This window comes from Nicotiana tabacum, chromosome 8 (genome assembly GCF_000715075.1).
Source record: "Nicotiana tabacum cultivar K326 chromosome 8, ASM71507v2, whole genome shotgun sequence".
In the NCBI taxonomy this organism is placed as follows: Eukaryota; Viridiplantae; Streptophyta; class Magnoliopsida; order Solanales; family Solanaceae; genus Nicotiana; species Nicotiana tabacum.
In genome coordinates, this window is record NC_134087.1 from 65043454 (window position 1) to 65064820 (window position 21367).

Here is a 21367-nt window from a genome sequence, read left to right on the forward strand (position 1 = left end):
ACCGAATTGGGTAAGTAGAAATAAGAATTTACTAATACTTCCGTGTTGGCTTGCCTGACAACGATGTTGGGCGCCATCACGACCCTTAGTGGATTTTGGGTTGTGACACAAATAAATTCCATCTTGAAATATGGATGTGCTATATGATTTAATTGTGACACCACAATGCACAAAGATGGTTTCCAAAGAAGGTTGGGAAATGTGTTGGTGATCCTAACATTAGGGATAGAAAATGACAGTTGAAACAGTGATACGTGGAATGAATTATTATGAATACATCTAGATCCTCGTACAAGAAAATGTGAACTTATGTGACTTGAAGTTCAAGTGTTAATTCATTTTCAAAATATTGCCCGGAGCATTTGCTGATCCAAAGCTAAATATCATATTCCAGCTGTTAATGCTCCAAAAATTGAATAAAGTCCATGATTGATAGAGTTTATGACACGCATGAAGCATAATAAACTAATCGGTTCCAAAGATAAAACTCCCTAAAGAAGGAGAGGAGCAAATGTTCAAGATGGTCAAAATAAGGAGGCAAGTGCTTTATAATAGCACCATGACATAACACTTTATAAGACCTCATGGGAGAGGCTCAGGTACCTGAAAGTAATGAGATAAAGAGATCTCAATAAGTTACGTCTTTAGTGGGTAACAACGGAACCGATGTAAAATGATCATAGACGATATTTTTGATATAATATAGTGCTCAATATTATTAATATTGACGAGGATCTTGAGCTTAATCTGTCATGAAATTTGGATAGATAAATGATTGGTCAAATGAAAAAAATACACAATGAAATTTGATTTCACCTGAAAAATGTGAAGTTGGACAGATAGTCCCAACACCTCAAAGTGAAATATAAAATCAAGTCGATAGACATAAAGACGACTTGTGGCATGAGATTTTTCATAAATATCCTGGCATTAGTTATATGGAGATAGGTTCTCTTGTGGTGGATGAAATTGTTTTCAGGTTTTAATATGGCAATACATGAAAAACTTGATATGCATATAATAAATATCCTTGAAGGATTTAAACTGTTCTAAAGCATATAGAGGTTCCCAAAATTTTTGTTAAATAAAGCTTCAACAAATCCTTATATGGATTAGAGCAAGCATGGCGTGCATGATTTATTTTTGTGTCTGTTGTAATTTGTGCACTATGTATCTTGCTAGAATCATGAGTATAATAATATGCTAGCGAGATCTAGTTTTATTCCTATATAAAGATATAAGAATACTATTAGGATTATATTGCAAAAGGAATCCTTGATATAGATTTGTTTATTCTAACAAATATTGTCAAAGTTTTGTTGGTTACGCAAATGTAGGCATTTTTTGAAGTCCATTTTGAAAAAATCTATTTGTATGTGAGGGAATTGCCATATTATCATTTCACAAGGTTGTCAATTGTTGATAATTATTCAAGTCATGTCAATATACTAGCAACTGATGAAACAAGTGACTCAACACACTACAGATGTGTGACTTTTCTTGTGCCGACCTGGCCAGTCGTCTCATGAGTTATCGCTCCATTTCCCCTATTTTTGCTTATTTTTGCTTTGGTTATCGGTATCATGTGTAATCGGGTTGGTTGGCTCAGGTTCGGAAAGTTTTGAGACACTTAGTCTCTTTTGAGGAAGCTTAAGTTGGAAAAGTCAACCGGATGTTGACTTATATGTTAGAGGGATCGGATGTGAGTTCTGATGGTTCGGATAGCTTCGGGAGATGATTTGGGACTTAGGAGCATGATCGAAATGTGTTTTGTAGGTCCGAAGTGGATTTAGGCTTGAATTGACGAAAATAGAATTTTGGTGTTTTCCGATTGATAGGTGAGAATTCGATATATGATTCGAAATGGAATTTCGGGAGTTGAAGTAGTTTTGTTGTGTCATTTGGGATGTGTGTGCAAAATTTCAGGTCATTCGGACATGGTTTGGTAGACTTTTTGATCGAAAGCGTAATTCGGAAGATTTTGGGAACCTTAGGCTTGAATCTGATGTGTTTTGGTTGATCCGATGTTGTTTGAGGTGTTTTGAAGATTGGTATAAGTTTGGATGGTGATATGTGACTTGTTTGTGATTTTGGTTGAGGTCCCGGGGGCCTCGGGGTGTTTTCGGATGATTGACGGAAAGATAGGAATTTGGAAATGGCAGCTGAAGTGTTGGGGCTGCTATCATAACTGCATTTGCGGTTGGGAGGCTGCAGGTGCGACCCCTGCAGATGCGGAGAAGAGGCGCAGAAGCGAAAAGGGCCTAGGAATGCAGGAACCGCAGAAGTGGTTGTGGAACCGCACCTTCGATGGCGCAGGTGCGGGTTATGCATCGTAGATGCAAAAGTTGAAGATTTAAGTGATGATCGCAGAAGTCGTGCTCGGATAGCAGAAGCGGTTGCGCAGGAGCGGGGAATTGGCCGCAGGTGCGGAATCCCTGGGCCAGAAGGTATAAAAGCATTCCTTCGCGATTTTTGAGTTGTTCTTCACCATTTCAAGTCAGTTTAGACATTCAGTTCGATGAGGGCAGGTTCCTACACATTAATTTTAATTGATAACGAGCAAGAAAACGGATATGCCCTAAGAAGCAACTTCGTGCAGCTGCTGAAGAATTTAGCTTTCCTGAAAAAAGTAAACTTACGGAAGCATCTATCTCTATCACGCACTTCAATCCGCACATAAGACGATTACGGCACGGCCAAAAAAAAGAAAGAGCTTCGCTCGGTTGGCCTTCCTACGCTGACGAATGCCTCTTTTCTCTTCTCTGAAGTCTACAACAAACAAGTGGGAGAGGCAGGATTCGAACCTACGTAGAAAAACTTCAAGTTAAGATAGCCATAGCTATAGTCAAAGTGGATAGATGCCTATAAAACCAGAAGGAGAAGGTAGGAATCCCTTATACGGAACAATAATTTCTTTTTTTCATTTCCACGATAGACTTTTAACTCGTACATTTTATGCTTCCTCATCACCGTTTGGAAGGAGTACTTGCCGATCTGAGAAGTAAAAGCTCTCGTTACTATAATGCCATCGTATCGTGAAAAGTTATGGAAATAGACCGTTCGAATTTCTTTTTCATCTGATACCACAGCCGCTAAACGCTCTATAAAGTCGAGCATCATACGTTCACTTCGTTTTTTGAAATCTGATATTGAGAAATCGTTATCTTCACTGAAATATGTTTCAATATAATATTCAGACTTGGAAGCAAGATCTTCACCCGGCTTAACCACTAAGAACCCCACTGCGCAAGGAACATGAACATCGTCGTGGAGAGCAGCCTCTATATCGTGGTAGCAATTCTACCATACCTTTTTCAATTTTTCTAGTGAACATAGGCTTCGAGTGCGTACCAGGCGAGACTATGACTGAGTCAAGCGGACACCCGCTAATCCGCGCTTCCATTCGCAACCGGGAAGCTCACTCTCGGCCGGGCTCGAAGCAGAAGGTAGAACGTAATATCTCTTGTTGGTTCAGCTCATCAAGCTATTACAAAAGAGTCCAGCGGAGACAAAGAAAGAAGCCATTTTTACGGAGATTCGGGTATCAGAGTTGAGTGGACAGGCGACGGGAGGATGGGGGGAAGAGTAAAGACCTAGCCTTCCAATATGAGAGCGAGACAAGGCCAGGCTTTGAAAATAGTTACTCTACCCTACGTCGAGCAAGAGTTTGCTTCCTTTCCCTAGCAGGGTCAGAATTGACTTACATCCGTTCTCTAACTCGTCTTTCTTTTGCTCCATTCCCGAGCTCCTCGATCAATAGGTCCGGGAGAGGAGCTGAAAGCCACTTGACTGTAAGCAGAGGAGCCGTGATCTTCTTCTCTTTCCTTTAGTAGGAATAGACAAGTCTCACTCTTGCCCTTAATAGGAATCCAAAAGTGGAGATCAGCCTACCTATCTAATGATATCGGCCTAACTCAGATAGTGGAACTCCCCTTCTTCCTTCTCGCCTTGGTAGCATCCTCCTTCTCATCTAAAGAGGCTTCAGAAGAAAAGCTAGATCGAAAGAGATAGAGAGGGAATCTCTCAAGAATAAGGGGAAATCTCCTATTTCTATCTATTGATGAGACAACTATCTATTCTTGATCCATCAGAAAGAAATCGATATGTATCTGATGGAGTCTACATCGTACGTAGAGCGCCCAAGCCCTGTTATTCAAGAATCTTTCCTCAGAATGGCTTTATTCCTCCTGGCCAATTCACCACTTCTCACTTACTTACTACTTACTCAAAGATGCCTTCTTGCTTGTGTAGTTGGCCTTGCCTGCTTAGTGCGGAAGTGCGTAAAGTAGGCTCATTCTTTGGTTTATAAAGATCTTGTAGTAGCCGAAGGTAGTCCGCTTGTTAGATTGAATTGAATCTTATATAACAACCGGGGCCTTATTAATTAAGAGACTTTATCAATAGTATAAGTGGACCTCTCAAAGGTATAAGTAGACATTAGTCTTGCTGGTTCGGGCGGTAAGGCCCTGGGTAAGCTCGGGGTAGCCTGTCAGGGTGAATGCGGGTAGTGGATGTAGCTTTTCTTCTGAAGCGTCTTAGTTCGTAGCTGCCGAAGTGTAGCATTGAGAAGAAGGGGAGTTCCACTCGGTTTTTGGGTCATAATCGTTATGTAGGAGAGATGGCCGAGTGGTTGAAGGCGTAGCATTGGAACTGCTATGTAGGCTTTTGTTTACCGAGGGTTCGAATCCCTCTCTTTCCGTACCTTCGCTTAATTCACCAATTTTACTAACAACAAGGGCTCAAATAGCAATGGATACCATTATTCCAACAGCTAGACCCTTCTTTGATCTAAAGATATAGATTCTCAATTCCTAATTGCTGTGACGCGTAAAATAGAATACTAAAAAATAATAATAATCAAAATACTGGAAAGAAAAGAGTAGACAAGGAATGAAAATAGATCCTTGGTCTATGATACAAAAATGGGGGAAATCCAGATCAAACTCGGATTTATCTTACTTAACCTTAGGTTAATTTACTTCGCCTAAAGGGAAGAAAATTTTCCGAACCCTCGGTTTCAGTCTGAGGTTTAAGTCTGACGAGAATAATATTCTACGACTAGCAATTCATTTATTTTCAAACCGACCCATTTACTATCTATTATTTGATTGACTAATCCTTTATATTGGAATGGGTGAAGGGTCAAATGGTTTGGTAATTCCTCATGAGGGGATGAATCGAGAGAAATTTGAATCAGAGCTCTGGATTTTTGTTCATCCTTTGCCGTAATAATATCTCGGGGTTTGCAGCGATAACTCGGTATATCTACTATACGACCATTAACTAAAATATGTCGATGGTTAACTAATTGACGGGCTGCGGGAATAGTTGAAGCCATACCCAATCGAAAAAGGATGTTATCCAAACGCATTTCAAGTAATTGTAGTAAAACTTGACCTGTTGACCCCTTGGAGGAATAACGGCAGCTAAATCATCTGCTGCACAGTAGTACGTATTAGGCAAATGGGATTTTTCTTTCCTAGGCTGAGGAGCGTAGTCAGAGGTCTTTGGTGCCTGAATGCTTGACGAGGAATCCTTTCTCGCGAACAAACACAACCCCTACACACACCTAGGAGCACCCCTTCCTGCATATCCATACAAGACCCGAGTAGGCGGGTCGAGGTCCTACGAGGTACCCACTACTCGGAGTACCCTCCCAAAAGGAAAAAGATGTGTCTGTCAGGTTCGGTTCTTCTTAGTTGGGTTGGGCGGCATCTCTGAACGGCAGGTACCCACAACCGCCGTAACGAAGGAATGAATCTATTAAGTGGGAAAGAGCCCTCGTAAGGCCTCTCTCATCCCTTGCTTATGCTGAATCGAGATTTTATTGGTCTTCTTTGACCCACCCGCTTGGATTATGGTTGCTACCGAGGACTTTCTGGATTTCTTTTCCGAGAAGCGAGACGCGCTAGACAAAAACCCCGAATGGTTGAGGTACTTGAGAGAATGGAGGGCAGGGGCCCCTAATCGAACGCAAGGAAGAAGAGTGGGTTCCCCTAAGTAGTTGGAGGCGTCTTCTTTGAACTCAAAAACAATTTGCCTAGCTTTGGTAGATTTCCCCCAACGCAATCCACAGAAATTCCACGAATCCCTTGGTGGATAAGTCCGACGACTCAGCAGCAGTGCGGAATTGAGTTTCTTGTCTGGTGGATCTGATCTATAGGGCAAGAAAAAGTCTATGGAAAGATGCTGTATATGTCGCAGCCTTCTTAAACAAAATGAACCCCTTAGCGGGAAAATTCTATAACCCAAGTTTCGGGCATAAAAAAATTCTTCGCTAAAATAGACGCCTACGAATTGGAGCTTTTTGGGAGATTTGAAGAGGGAATCAAGGGATAACGTCTAGAGGTATGATTTTTGAACCTAAAACTCATTTCTATGGAATTATTTCATGGATTAGAGCTGTAATTATGGAAATTAAGGGTTAAAATTGGAAAACTAGGGCTTGGAATTGGAGTCCTTGACTTGAGGATTTGATGGGCCATTTGTGGTCAGATTTTAGGACTTTTGATATGTATGAACTCGTGGGGATATAAGGAATCTATTGATGTAAATTTTATCGAATTCTAAGACGTGGGCCCCGAGGTTGGGTTTTGGTCAATTTCAGGATTTTTGTTGTAAATTAATTATTTTCGCATGGGCCTCATTCCCTTAGCATATTTTAACGTCGTGATTCTGATTTTGGATAGATTCGACGCAAGTGGAGGCTGATTCGAGGGGCAAAGGCATCACGGGCTAGAGTTTGGACTGGATTGAGGTGGGTAATGATTTTAAATGTTGTCCTGAGGGTATGAAACCCCGGATTTCATATCGTTGTGCTATATTGAGGTGACGCACATGCTAGATGGCAAGCGTGGGGTCGTGCACCGTTGGGGATTGTGAATTAGTCCATCCCGAATGATTGTTTTACCGCTTATTTGATTGAAAACTATCTGCTATCATCATGTTTTGGGCTAAATGCCATATTTGGGCCTTGTGCCAACTATTTGGACCCTTAGGGGATTTGTACTGATATTTCCTCACTGTTTAGACTTTATACTTGGACATAATCATGCTATATTCTACTACTTTCGTAACTCATCCATGTTTACTTTGTTTTAACACATTAAATGACATTTTAAATGATAATTTGGGTTGAGCATCATGTTTTACTATTTCCCAAGCGGCATATGTGATTCTGACTGAGTAAGGTCGAGGGCCAGTGTTGTGAGGATACACTGATTCATGATTTTGAGGCCGACGGCCTGAGATTGTACGCCACGAGGTGGCTTGTTGATATGAGGCCGAGAGCTTATTGAGTATGCCACGAGATGGCTTGATATTGTGCTTGGGCCGTAAGGGGCCCTTCCTGGAGTCTGTACACCCCCAGTGAGAGAGGGTACCCATTGTGATATGAGATATAGCCCGAGGGGCTGGTGTTGTTCCATGTTGTTGCCCGAAGGGCTAATTCTGTTGGTATTGTGCTCGAGGGGCGGTTTTTATGTGTTTATCTTTTCTAGCTGCCTGTCATTTACTTATTTAACTGTTAAAAAGGTATTTTAAAGAAGCTTAAACTGAAGTAAGGTGTTTTTTATGAGATTTCACTATTTTATTGCACTTTACTGGTTTTACTCCGCCTGTCTATAGCATGTTGTTGTGTTTTTACGTGATTTCTTACCGCTCAGTCTTCATTTATTATTATTACTCACCTAGTTGGAGTACTCACTTTACTCCCTGCACCCTGTGTGTAGATTCAGGCGATTCAGGTTCTGCTAGCGAGGGTTGATAGCTTTCAGTAGATCTTCGGAGTCCACTAGGTAGCTGCTCGGCGTTCGTAGCCTAGTGTTTCTCCCTCTTATCATTGTTTCTTTCCCTTATACTGGATTTCTATAATAGACTGTGTAGTCCCTTTTTTTGTATTCCTAGACTTATGTTAGATGCTCGTGACTGGTGTCGGACTGTGTTTCGTTTTCCGCAGTTGTTATATTTCCCTTTATTATGAAATTTATCATATTTTATGACTTAATTATGAATTATTATCTGTCAATTTAATTGGGTGTTGTGTCGGCTGGCATTGTCTTCACGAGAGGCGCCATCATGACCGGGTCTAGGTTTAGGGTCGTGACAAGTTGGTATCAGATCCTAGGTTACATAGGTCTCACGAGTCATGAGCAGGTTTAGTAGAATCTCGTGGATCGGTACGTAGACGTCTGTATTTATCCTCGAGAGGCTGCAGAACCCTTAGGAAAAACTTCATATTCTTGAAATTCTTATCGTGTGAATCTGTTGATCCGAGTACTAAACTTTTGTTATTCTATTCTCACAAATGGTGAGGACACACACTACCGGTCAGGATAGACGACCACCAATACCACCAGTTATGGTCATTAAAGGCTGAGGGAGTGGTCATGGTCGTGGTAGGGGCAGGGGTGTGACCCGTACAGCAGCTAGGGCAGCCCCTGCAGATCCACCAGCCGCCCCAGTTTTGAACGTTCCAGCAGCACCAGCTTAGGCACCAGCTGTGCCCATTATGATTTCGGGTCTTCAGGAGGCCCTGGCTCATATTTTATCAGTATGCATTGTCCTAGCTCAGGCGGTCTCAGTTACCACAGCAGCAGCTACTTCTCAGGCCGGGTGAGGCAAACAGACTCCCGTAACTCGCAAACCTGAGCAGGTTGTGCAGGGACTTCAGACACCAGGGGCACATTCAGCCCAACCAGTTGCAGCTACTCAGGACTATGCACCTCCTGCCATGCTAGAGGATGAGCAGCGCAGGTTGGAGAGGTTTGGTAGACTTCAGCCTCCTACTTCCAGGGTTTATTGGACAAGTGTCAGAGGATTCTTCGCACAGTGGGTATTCTGGAGACCAGCGGGGTCGCTTTCACTACTTTTCAGTTTTCTGGAGCTTCCTTCACTTGGTGGGAGGCTTATGAGAGGTGTAGGCCTGTTGGTGCAGCACCCCTTACCTGGCAGCAGTTCTCTATTCTCTTTTTGGAGAAGTATGTGCCGCAGTCTCGCAGAGAGGAGCTGCGCATGCAGTTTAAGTGGTTGCGTTAGGGAGAGATGACTGTGATGCAGTATGAGATGAGGTTTTCCGAGTTAGCTCGTCATGCTATTTAGTTGGTTCCAACAGATAGAGAGAAGATCAGGAGGTTTGTTGATGGCCTCACATTTTAGCTTCGTATTCTCATGACCAGGGAGAGGGTGTCTGGTGCTACTTTTGAGGAGGTTGTTGACATTGCTTGTGAGATTGAGTTAGTTCGTTGCCAGGAGCAAGATGAAAGGAAGACCAAGAGGCCTCGAGGGTCTGGTAGTTGTGGTGGTGCTCCTTCGAGAGGTCAGTTTCAGCATGGTAGAGGTCGTCCATTCAGGCATGCTCAGCTCGCTCGCCCAGGTTATCGTGGGGCGTCATCGGGTCATGGTTCTCACGGTTCTCATTAGGGACAGTCATCACTTAGTGCCCTTCCAGCTCAGAGTTCATCCCGTGCTCCATTAGTTTAGGGCTCTTCTATGCCAGGTGCATCTGCTAGTCATTCTGGTGCTAGGGGTTCCCTTCAGTCCCCGTCTCCATTACCCAGGAGTTGTTATGAGTGTGGAGAGATGGGTCATATGCGGAGGTAGTGTCCTCATCATCTTGCGTGTTCATCTCAGCAGAGGAGTCAGCAATCGGCTTCAGTGCCAATTACTTCACCACCACCCACCCACCCAGATAGGGGTGGAGGTCAGTCAGCTAGGGGTTCCTCTAGAGGGGGAGGTCGATCACGTGGAGGTCAGACCCGTTTCTATGCACTTCCAGCTAGACCCGGTGTTATTGTTTCTGATGTTGTTATTACAGGTATTGTCTCAGTCTCCCACAGAGATGCCTCTGTATTATTTGATCCTGGTTCCACTTATTCTTATGTGTCATCAAACTTTGCTTGTTATTTGGGTACGCCCCGTGAGTCTCTTATTTCACCTATTCATGAATCTACTTTGGTGGGTGATACTGTTATTGTATACCATGTGTACCGGTCATGTGTGGTGACTATTGGGGGTCTGGAGACCCGAGTGGATCTGTTGTTATTATGTATGGTAGACTTCGATGTTATTTTGGGCATGGATTGGCTATCTCCGTATCGTGCTATTTTGGATTGTCATGATAAGACAGTGACATTGGCTATACCGGGTGTGCCACGGGTTGAGTGGCGTGGTTTGACTGATTATGTTCCCAGTAGGGTAATTTCATTCTTGAAGGCCCAGCGTATGGTTGGGAAGGGTTGTTTTTTGTATTTATCCTTTGTGAGGGATGTCGGTGCAGAGACTCCAATTATTAATTTTGTTCCAGTTGGGAGGGATTTTCCCAATGTGTTTCCTGCAGACCTGTCGGGTATACCGCCGGACAGGGATATTGATTTTGATATTGACCTAGTGCCGGGCACTCAGCCCATTTCTATTCTATCGTATCGTATGGCATCAGCGGAGTTGAATGAGCAGCTTCATGAGCTCCTTAATAAGGGGTGCATTCGGCCTAGTGTGTCACCTTGGGGTGCGGCGATTCTATTTGTGAAGTAAAAGGATGGCACTATGAGGATATGCATTAATTATAGGCAGTTGAACAAAGTAACAGTTAAGAACAAGTATCTTTTGCCTCGCATTGATGATTTATTCGACCAGCTTCAAGGAGAGAGAGTGTTCTCCAAGATTGATCTCTGTTCAGGTTATCACCAGTTGAAGATCAGGGACTCGAATATTCTTAAGACGGCTTTTAGGACCCGATATGGTCATTATGAGTTCTTGGTGATGTCTTTTGGGCTGACCAATGCCCCAACAGCGTTCATGCATTTGATGAACAGCGTGTTCCTGCCTTCTCTCGACTCGTTTGTTATAGTCTTCATTGATGATATTCTGGTGTATTCGCGTAGTCAAGAGGAGCACGTGGAGCATTTGTGAGTTATGTTGTAGGGATTGAGGGAGGAGAAACTTTATGCAAAGTTCTCCAAGTGTGAGTTTTGTCTTAGTTCAGTGGCTTTGTTGAGGCACGTGATGTCCAGCGAGGGTATTCAGGTTGATCCGAAGAAGATAGAGGAGGTTCAGAGTTGGCCCAGACCGTTCTCAGCCATAGAGATTCGTAGCTTTCTTAGTTTGGCGGGCTATTATTGCCGGTTTGGTCAGGGATTTTCATCTATCGCATCGCCCTTAACCAAGTTTACTCAGAAGGGTGCTTCATTTGTATGGTCAGATGAGTGTGAGGAGAGCTTTCAGAAGCTCAAGACAGCCTTGACCACAACTCTAGTGTTAGTTTTGCCATCAGCTTCAGGTTCATATACCATGTATTGTGATGCTTCGAGAGTTAGTATTGGTTGTGTATTGATGTAGAAGGGTAGAGTTATTGCTTATGCTTCTCGCCATTTGAAGCCCCATGAGAAGAACTACCACGTTCATGATTTGGAGTTGGCTTCCATAGTTCACGCGCTGAAGATTTGGAGGCATTACTTATATGGTGTGTCTTGTGAGATGTTTACTGATCATCATAGACTCTAGCACTTGTTCAAGCAGAGGGATCTCAATTTGAGGCAGCGAAGATGGTTGGAGTTGCTAAAGGATTATGATATCACCATATTGTACCATCCGGGGAAGGCCAATGTGGTGGCCGATGCTTTGAGCTGAAAGGCGGTGAGCATGGGGAGTTTAGCATATATTCCAGTTGGGGAGAGACCTCTTGCAGTTGATGTTCAGGACTTGGCCAATCGGTTCGTGAGGTTGGATATTTTGGAGTCCAGTCGGGTTTTGGCTTGTATGATTTCTCGGTCTTCCTTATATGATCGCATCAGAGAGTGCTAGTATGATGATCCTCAATTGCTTGTCCTTAAGGACAGAGTTCAGCATGATGATGCCAGAGATGTGACTATTGGTGATAATGGGGTGTTGAGGATGTAGGGCTGGATATGTGTGCCCAATGTGGATGGGCTTCGGGAGTTGATTTTGGAGGAGGCCCATAGCTCGCGGTATTCCATTCACCCGGGTGCCGCAAAGATGTATTAGGATCTGAGACAACAATATTGGTGGAGAAGAATGAAGAAAGACATTGTGGGATTTGTAGCTCGGTGTCTCAATTGTCAGCAGGTGAAATATGAGCATCAGAGACCGGATGGCTTGCTTCAACAAATGGATATTCCAGAGTGGATGTGGGAGCGGATCACCATGGACTTTGTAGTTGGGCTCCCATGGACCTTGAAGAAGTTTGATGTTATTTGGGTAATCGTGGATCGGCTCACCAAGTCCACGCACTTCATTCCTGTGTGTACTACCTATTTGTCAGAGCGGTTGGTAGAGATCTATATCTGGGATATTGTTCATTTGCATGGTATCCCAGTTTTCATCATTTCAAATAGGGGCACTCAGTTTACTTCACAGATTTGGAGGTCTGTGCAGCGAGAGTTGGGTACTCAGGTTAAGTTGAGCACAGCTTTTCATTCTCAGATGGTCAGGCAGTCCGAGCGTACTATTCAGATATTGGAGGACATGTTGCGTGCTTGTGTCATTGATTTTGGAGCGTCATGGGATCAGTTTCTACCACTTGTAGAGTTTGCTTATAACAACAGCTACCAGTCGAGTATTCAGATGGCTCCATATGAGGATTTGTATGAGAGGCGGTGTAGATATCCAGTTGGTTGGTTTGAGCTGGGTGAGGCTAGGCTATTGGGGACAGACTTGGTACAGGGTGCTTTTGAAAAGGTGAAGATAATTCAGGAGAGGCTTCGTACAGCGCAGTCAAGACAAAAGAGTTATACTGACTGGAAGGTTCGGGATGTGTCCTACATGGTTGGTGAGAAGGTTCTGTTGAAGGTTTCGCCCATGAAGGGTGTTATGAGATTTTAGAAGAAGGGTAAATTGAGTCCTCGATTCATTGGGCCGTTTGAGGTGCTTCGGAGGATTGGGGAGGTGGCTTATGAGCTTGCTTTGCCACCCAGCTTGTCAAGTGTGCATCCGGTATTTCATGTTTCTATGCTCTCGAAGTATATTGAGGATCCGTCTCATGTTCTGGATTTCAGCATGGTTCAGTTAGATGATGATTTAACTTATGATGTGGAGCCAGTAGCTATTTTGGGGCGTCAGGTTCGAAAGTTGAGATCAAAGGATATAGCTTCAGTGAAACTGCAATGGAGAGGTCGGCCCATGGAGGAGGCTACCTAGGAGACCGAACGGGAGATGCAGAGAAGATATCCTCACCTGTTTGAGACATCAGGTATGTTTCTTGACTCGTTCGAGTGTGAATGTTTGTTTAAGAGGGGGAGGATGTGACGACCCGGCCAGTCGTCTCATGAGTTACCGCTCTGTTTCCCCCATTTTTGCTTCTTTTTTCTTTGGTTATTGGTATCATGTGTAATCGGTTTGGTTGGCTTGGGTTCGGAAAGGTTTTGGTAAGGTTTAAGACACTTAGTCTCTTTTGAGGAAGCTTAAGTTGGAAAAGTCAACCGGATGTTGACTTATGTATTAGAGGGTTTGGATATGAGTTCTGATGGTTCGGACAGTTTCGGGAGATGATTTGGGACTTAGGAGCGTGATCAAAATGTATTTTGGAGGTCCGGAGTGGATTTAGGCTTGAATTGGCGAAATTGGAATTTTGGTGTTTTCCAGTTGACAGGTGAGATTTTGATATAGGAGTCGGAATGGAATTTCGGGAGTTGCAGTAGTTCCGTTGTGTCATTTGGGATGTGTGTGCAAAATTTCAAGTTATTCGGACGTGGTTTGGTAGACTTTTTGATCGAAAGCGTAATTCGGAAGACTTTGGGAACCTTAGGCTTGAATCTGATGTGTTTTGGTTGATCCGGTGTTGTTGGAGGTGTTTTGAAAATTGGTATAAGTTTGGATGGTGGTATGTGACTTTTTTGTGCTTTTGGTTGAGGTCCCGGGGGCCTCGGGGTGTTTTCGGATGGTTGACGGAAAGATAGGAATTTGGAAATGGCAGCTGAAGTGTTAGGGTTGTTATCATAACCGCATTTGTGGTTGGGAGGCCGCAGGTTCGACCCCCCCAGATGCGGAGAAGAGGCACAGAAGGAGAAAGAGCTTAGGAAGGCAGGAACCGCAGAAGCGGTTGGGGAACCATACTTGCGTTGGCGCAGGTGCGGGTTATGCATCGCAGATGCGTAAGTTGAAGATTTAAGTGATGACCGCAGAAGCGGTGCTCGAACCGCAGAAGCGGTGCTCGAACCGCAGAAGCGGTGCTCGGACCGCAGAAGCGGTTGCACAGGAGCGGGGAATTGGCCGCAGGTGCGGAATCCCTGGGCCAGAAGGTATAAAAGCATTCCTTCGCGATTTTTGAGTTGTTCTTCACCAATTCAAGTCAGTTTTGGAGCTTTTTGGGAGATTTGAAGAGGGAACCAAGGGATAAAGTCTAGAGCTAAGATTGTTGAACCTAAAACTCATTTCTATGGTATTATTTCACGGATTAGAGCTGTAATTATGGAAATTAAGGGTTAAAATTGGAAAACGTAGGGCTTGGTATTGGAGACCTTGACTTGAGGATTTGAGGGGCCATTTGTGGTCGTATTTTGGGACTTTTGATATGTATGAACTCTTGGGGAGATAAAGAATCTATTGATGTAAATTTTATCGAATTCCGAGATGTGAGCCCGGGGGTCGGGTTATGGTCAATTTCGGGATTTATGTTGTAAATTGATTATTTTCGCATAGGCCTCGTTCCCTTAGCATATTTTGACGTCGTGATTCTGATTTTGGATAGATTCGACGAGAGTGGAGGCTGATTCGAGGGGCAAAGGCATCGCGGGCTAGAGTTTGGACCAATTGAGATGAGTAATGATTTTAAATATTGTCCTGAGGGTATGAAACCTCGAATTTCACATCGTTGTGCTATATTGAGGTGACGCACACGCTAGATGACGAGCGTGGGGTTGTGCACCGTTGGGGATTGTGACTTAGTCCATCCCGAATGATTGTTTTACCACGTATTTGATTGAAAACTATCTGTTATAATCATGTTTTGGGTTGAATGCGATATTTGAGCCTTGTGCCAAGTATTTGGACCCTTAGGGGTTTTTTACTGATATTTCCTCACTGTTTAGACTTTATACTTGGACTCAGTCATGCTATATTCTACTGTTTTCATAACTCAGCCATGTTTTCTTTGTTTTAACACATTAAATGACATTTTAAATTATAATTTTGGCTGAGCATCATGTTTTATTGTTGCCTGAGCGGCATATATGATTCTGACTGAGTAAGGCCGAGGGCTTATGTTGTGAGGATACATTGATTCATGATTTTGAGGTCGAGGACCTGAGATTGTACGCCATGAGGTGGCTTGTTGATATAAGGCCGAGAGCCTATTGAGTATGCCACGAGATGGCTTGATATTGTGCTTCGGCCGTAAGGGCCCCTCCCGGAGTCTGTACACCCCCAATGAGCGCGGGTACCTATTGTGATATGAGATATAGCCCGAGGGGCTGGTGTTGTTCCATGTTATTGCCCGAGGGGCTGATTCTGTTGGTATTGTGCCCGAGGGGCAGTTTTTATGTGTTTATCTTTTCTAGCTGTCTGTCATTTACTTGTTTAACTGCTAAAAAGGTATTTTAAAGAAGCTTAAACTGAACTAAGGTGTTTTATGAGATTTCACTGTTTTATTGCACTTTACTAGTTTTACTCCGCCTCTCTATAGCATGTTGTTGTATTTTTATGTGATTTCTTACCGCTCAGTCTTTATTTATTATTATTACTCACTGAGTTGGAGTACTCACTTTACTCCCTGCACCCTGTGTGTAGATTCAGGCGCTTCAGGTCCTGCTAGCGAGGGTTGATAGCTTCCAGCAGATCTTCAGAGTCCACTAAGTAGCTGCTCGGCATTCGCAGCCCAGTGTTTCTCCCTCTTATCATTGTTTCTTTCCCTTGTACTGAATTTCTGTAATAGACTATGTAGTCCCTTTTCCGTATTTCTAGACTTATGTTAGATGCTCGTGACTGGTGACACCCCGATGTCGGGCTGTGTTTTGTTTTCCGCAGTTGTTATATTTCACTTTATTATGGAATTTATCATGTTTTATGACTTAATTATGAATTATTATCTATCAATTTAATTGGGTGTTGTGTCGGCTGGCCTTGTCTTCACGAGAGGTGACATCACGATCGGGTCTGGGTTTGGGGTCATGACATTTCTTTGAAGAGAAGATTCCAATAATAGTGAAGACGTTGATGTTTGCTTATCTCAATTGAAAGAAGGATATATTGAAGGAGACAAAATAAATCCTATATTTCATCAAAGTTCTTTGTCAGACACAATCTTCAACAAAATGATGAAATAGATGTTCAAGAAATTCATTCAAGTGATAATTTGGCAGAATAATTCACCTAGGCATTGTCGGTCTCAAGATTAGAGAAGTTGTTATACAAGCTTGAAATTTTTCGTCTCCATGAAATAAAGTGATATTTTCATCAGGGGGAGGCACATACACGTTGTACTCTTTTTTTCTTAGCTAAGGTTTTATCCCACTGGGTTTTCCTGGCAAGGTTTTTAATGAGGCAGCAAGTAATGCGTATTACAATATATGTGTACTCTTTTTCCTTCACTAGGATTTTTTCCCACTGGGTTCTTTCCTGGTAAGGTTTTAACAAGGCACATTATCTATAGACATCCAAGGAGGAGTGTTGTGAAATATTATAATTATATTAGTGGATGTCTATAACTCCTAAAGAAGTTACTCTCACTACTCTTCTTCATTATCTCCATAACTCCCACTACTCCAATACTTATGATTGTAACTCCCATGCTTCCATAAACTCCCCATGGTCTTCCTCCATGATCTTAAATGTTTAATGCTATGTTTATGACATTCTTTTTTATACCTCTATGTAATCCTATAAATAGAGGGTTTTGGCACCACATTGTACACTCTTGAATACATAGAAGAAATAAGATTCTCTCCTCTCTTTCTCTTTACATTCTTGTTTATTTGTTTGTTTCATATTGTTACTTTGAGCTAAGTTTCTTAACACTCGCTTCTTTATTAGACTAATTCACATAATTGAGTTCGGTCGGGACCCACAGTTGTGGATCTCAAAGAGTGCCTAACACCTTCTTTTCGAGGTAATTTCGAGCCTTTACCCGATCTTTGGTGGTGCAAACTAGTTAAACAAAGTTATCTGCAAATAGGTGCCCTAACGCACCTTAATCTGTTAGGTGGTGCCTCTCTCTTTTAAAACCTTTCCTAAAAAGAGTGTCAACGTTGAAACCCGATTTCACGAGAAAAAGGGGCGCGACAGAAATAGTGCATTAACTTTAACAGCAATAGAAAATTGACTTGTTCTGTCACTAGATGTAACGATCTGGCCGGTCGTTTTAAGAATTAACGCCTTGATCCCCTATTAAGTGTTTTTCCCATGTTTGTTTCCGCTATTTTGATTTGTCGGAATGTTTGGTTTTAAGTTTCAGAGTGTTTTGGGACACTTAGTCCCAAAATAAGAGCTTAAGCTTTAGAATTTGGATCATAGTTGGAGCAGTATGAAGACGATCTCGGAATGGAATTCCATCGGTTCTGTTAGCTCCGTTGGGTAATTTCGAGCTTAGGGGCGTGTTTGTATTGTGTTTTGAAGGTCCGTAGCTTATATAGGCTTGAAATGCCGAAAGTTGAATTTTTGAAGTTTCTGGTTCGATAGTGAGATTTTGATATCAGGGTCGGAATTGGATACCGGAAGTTGGAGTAGCTCTGTATTGTTGAATGTGATGTGCTTGCAAAATTTCAGGTCATTCGAATGAGGTTTAATAGACTTTTTTATCGAAAGCGTAATTTGAGAGTTTTTGTAGTTCTTAGGCTTGAATCCGATGTTAAATTGGTGTTTTGATGTTGTTTTGAGCATTCTAAAGGTTGGAACAAGTTTGAATGATGTTTTAGGATTGGTTGGCATGTTTGGTTGAGGTCCCAGGGGCCTCGAGTGTGTTTTGGATGCTCAACAGGTCATTTTTTGACTTAGGTGTACAGCAGATTTGCTGGTTTTTCTGTTGCAGACTATTGGCCTTCGCGTTCATGAAGGGGAGATCGCGTTCATGAAGGCTGGCCAAGGGAAGTATCACGGACCCGAGGAGCATAGCGCGTTCACGAAGAGGAAAGACGGAGAAGTTGGGGACCCCATGAAATTTCTCTACGCATTTGCGAGTATTGGGTAGCGTTCCTGAAGGTCCTGGAGCTGAAGCTACGCATTCGCGAGTGGACCCTCGCGTTCGCAAAAGAGAAAGTTGGCCAGTAGGATTTTTGTGCATCACGTTCGCGGTAGTAGTCTCGTGTTCGTGAAGAAGAATGTGTCTGGGCAGAACTTAAATTTCAAAATCGAGGGTTTTGAGTTCATATCACAAAATTGAATTGGGGAGCTCAGTGGGAGACGAATTTTGGAGAGCTTTTCAGAGGGAGTTTGCCGGTAATGATTCTTAACTCCTTTTTCCTTATAAGTTATCACCCATTAATCTAAAAATAAATTCATCATCTAATTTCGGATATGGGGTGAGAAATTGGGGAAAATTTTGGAAAAGTTCATAGACCTAATTTTCGAGTTTTGATTGGGGGTTTGACATTCGATTTTATAATTTTTGAATGGTTAGACTCGTGAGTGAATAAGGGTTCATAATCCGTAACTTTTACCCGATTCCAAGACGTGGGCCCGGGGGCATTTTGGTCATTTTACCTAATTTTGTGTATCAGCTTAGAATTTATTTGTGGAAATAGTTACTTGAAGTTATATTTACATTATGCAATTGAATTAAATAGATTTGAGCCATTTGGAGTCGAGTACTCGTGGCAAGAATGTGATTTTGGGTTGATTTTGAGCTGGTTCGAGGTAAGTGGCTTGTCTAACCTTGTGTGGGGGGAACCCCCCTTAGGATTTGTTATTGTTGATATTTGGAATGTCTTGTATATGAAGTGATGAGTGTGTACTTGTGCTAATTGTTGAAAATTCTGTTTTCATTAAGTAACTATAATTGTGTTTCCTTTCCTGTTTATACTACTTGCACTTTAAGCTTACTGTTAGCTTAGGGAAGCATGTCTAATTGACTTAATTGTTTTATTTGCTTAAACTGCCTTATTTGGATTATGTGCAGCATGCAAGGTTAGAAATATCTGTTTTGCCTTGGTATGAAATTTGAATTAAATTAAGTATTCTTCGTGTTGTTGCTGTGTGTTTACTTTGGGACTACGGATTTGTATTCCGAGAGATCCCCAGCACATATATTGAGGATACTAAGAGATCCTCGGGATATCGAGAGATCCCTAGCACGTATATTAAGGATATCAAGAGATCCTCAGGGTACCAAGAGATCCCTAGCACATATATTGAGGATACCAAGAGATCCTCGGGATAATAAGAGATCCCCAACACATATATTGAGGATACCAAGAGATCCTCGGGATACCAACAGATCCCCAGCACAAATATTGAGGATACTAAGAGATTCATGGGATACCGAGAGATCCCCAGCGCACATATTGAGGATACTAAGAGATCCTCGGGATACTGAGAGATCCCCGGTTGTTATCTTTGTATTGAGCTATACTCCTTCTGTGATTATTTTGTCTCTGCTATAGTCGTTGTTATTCTTATTATCCTGTATTACTTCATATTGTTAGCATTTAATTATATTGTCGTATTTTATATTGTTTTACCTTATTTTTCAGCTACAATCAGTAGGGCCCTCGTTACTACTCGACCGAGGTTAGGCTTGGCACTTACTGAGTACCGCTGTGGTATACTTATGCCCCTTTCTGCGCATATTTTTCAAGTGTAGATCCAGGTTCTTCGGCTCCACCCTACTACCCTTGAGGCGAGGCGATTCTCCATAGACTTCGAGGTATATCTACCGTGTTCGCAAACCGAGGAGTCCCTTTCCATTCTCTCTTGTAGTTTTAGCCCTTCTGTACTTATCTTGATTTAGACATTCTGGAGCTAAAGCACAATATAGTATTCATAGCTTGTGATTTCATGAGATTCCGGGTTTTGGGAAATCTTGTTTCAGTCTGGGAGTTATATTGTATATGTCGAGTGGCATCTTTAAACCTTCATTTGTTTATTCCTCAGTTTTTAATTATTTTATCGGTTGTTTTCCCTTTTTTCGCGAATTGTTAGGCTTACCTAGTCGTAGAGACTAGGTGCTATCACGATAGTTCATGGAGGGCAAACTAGGGTCGTGACAAGTTGGTATTAGAGCTCTAGGTTCATAGAAGTCATGAATCACAAGCCGATTTATTAGAGTCTCGTGGATTGGTACGGAGACGTCTATACTTACCTACGAGAGGCTATGTAAAAATTAGGAAAATTCCACTTCATTTGATTTTCCTATCGTGTGGGATTTCTATCATCACAATCTTAAACCTCTGTCTTTCATTCTCTCACTGATGGTGAGGACACGTGCTACCGGAGGTGACCAGACACTTGTGCCCCCTGCGAGATCCATCAGAGGTCGGGGCTGGGGTAGAGGCCGAGGACGTGCACGTGGTGCAGCTAGAGCACCCGTGCGAGCTGCCATCGAGGTGCCACCAGCAGTTCCAGTCGGAGTCCAGACACCTGATACGACTACTGCTACTACTACTCCAGCACTTCAGGAGAGCTTAACACAGTTCCTAAGCATGTTTGGTACATTGGTTCAAGCGGAATTGATTCAGGTTGTACCAACTACTTCACAGATCGGGGAAGGGACCAAGACTTCTGTCGGTCCCATTCTATAGCATCGAGTTTGCATTGGTCAGGTTCTAGGTGTCATGGCGACACAGCCTATAGTCCCAGTTCAGCGGGTGGTGAGGATCTCTCGCCAAGTAGAGGATAGGTGGGTACAGGAGAGAGAGGACACACAAGGTCAGGAGGGAAAGAATAGGGAAGTGAGGAGACCTCGTAGACCATAGAGACCCATTGGTCCTTATTTTGGAGGAAAAGTACGGCATGGTAGAGGTTTTGTGGGCCAGCCAGCTCAGTTTGCGTCTTAGGCTTCACATAGTATTTCAGGTGTTCAGGGGTCTCAAAGTACCTGTATCGCACAGTTCCCACTGCCATGTCTGCTGTGAGGTTGTTTTGAGTGTGGTGACATACGCCATATGGTGAGGTATTGCCCTAGACTAGGGAGGGCTGCACCTCCACGGACTTCTTAGCCACAGCATGCCCCATAGAGTTCTCAGGCTACAATTGCAGCTCCAGTTGCTATCCCACCTGCTTAACCAGCTAGAGGTGGAGTTCGGAAAGGTAGAGGTCACCCTAGAGGGGGAGGCCAGGCCATATGTTATGCCCTTCTTGCCCGTACCAGGGCTGTCACCTCTGATTCTGTCATCACAAGTATTGTCTTGGTTTGCCATAGGGATGCATCGGTTTTATTCGATACAGGCTCCGCCTATTCTTATGTATCTACTTATTTTGCCCCGCA

The 21367-nt window shown here is 43.0% G+C and overlaps 1 non-coding gene across 1 annotated transcript; it reads left to right on the forward strand.

The window, feature by feature from the left end:
• Nucleotides 1-4612: 4612 nt before the first annotated feature.
• On the forward strand, nucleotides 4613-4699 carry TRNAS-GGA (transfer RNA serine (anticodon GGA)). Its single transcript has one exon. It is a non-coding gene; the product is annotated as a tRNA-Ser (tRNA).
• The last annotated feature ends 16668 nt before the right edge of the window (nucleotides 4700-21367 follow it).